The following is an 898-nucleotide window of genomic DNA, read 5'->3' as shown; positions in this document are numbered from 1 at the left end:
TCCTAGCCAGTTTCCGGTTGAAGATGCGGCTGCTGGGCCGGGGACCACACTTTGAGAACCAATGGTCCACGCTCTAGATGGAGTTGTTTGGGTGCAAGACTTGAGTTTAGCAGAGCTGCGATGCCGCCTCGCTCTCACCCGTGGGCCGGCAGCCCCGGCTGCGCGCCTGTTCGAACTGGGATGGATGCTCCGGGGAATGCAGCTGCGGGTGAAAGTCTCCTTCTCGCCGCTCCAGACACCTAGAAAGCGTCGCCACCCCAGCCCCCGAGCCAGCGCGGCCCCGGGAACCGCGCGCTGCAAGCCCCCCCGTGGCCGAGCTCCCCGCCCCGGCCCGGGCTCCGCGCCGCGCACGCGCAGCAGCGCCTCGGGCGCCCGCCGGGAAGGCGCCCCGGAAGTGGGGTGCGCGCGGCCGTTGTCCCCGGGGGGGGGCGCCCGGAGAGGTCGTTTCCACTTCTCCTTTCGCGGACCCTTCAAGTCCCGGTTTTCAAGTGGGCCGGCCTTCACGAGCTGGGTTACCCCGGGGAAGGGATTCGCTCGAAATGTGACTACACGTGGACTAAAAAAAAAAAAAAAAAGGGGGGGGCGTTGCCGAAACCCGGGATCGAACCAGGGACCTTTAGATCTTCAGTCTAACGCTCTCCCAACTGAGCTATTTCGGCGGCCTCGGCTCGGCGGTGGAGCAGGCTGCTTCTAAAGTCTGCGTCTGCGCAGGCGCGGTTCCGCCGGGGGCCGCCTCGCTGTTTCCGAGCCAGGACCGCACGCCGCGTACACGTCCTGACTCTCCGCAGCACAGTCCGGATCTCTGGCTTCTGCTACCGACCGCGGGCCTCCGGGCGGGCGCGCAGGTCCCCGCAGGCTCGGCCTCCCCGCCCTCGGCGGCCCGGGCTGCAGCGGGCAG

General features: G+C 67.9%; 1 non-coding gene across 1 annotated transcript; it reads right to left on the bottom strand.

Annotated features, from left to right (window-relative positions):
- Positions 1 to 586: 586 nt before the first annotated feature.
- Positions 587 to 659, bottom strand: TRNAF-GAA (transfer RNA phenylalanine (anticodon GAA)). The gene has a single exon. It is a non-coding gene; the product is annotated as a tRNA-Phe (tRNA).
- Between the last annotated feature and the right edge of the window lie 239 nt (positions 660 to 898).

Source organism: Canis aureus, chromosome 17 (genome assembly GCF_053574225.1).
Source record: "Canis aureus isolate CA01 chromosome 17, VMU_Caureus_v.1.0, whole genome shotgun sequence".
NCBI lineage: Eukaryota > Metazoa > Chordata > Mammalia > Carnivora > Canidae > Canis > Canis aureus.
Note: the sequence above shows the minus strand (reverse complement) of the source record. Positions and strands in the feature narration are given on the sequence as shown.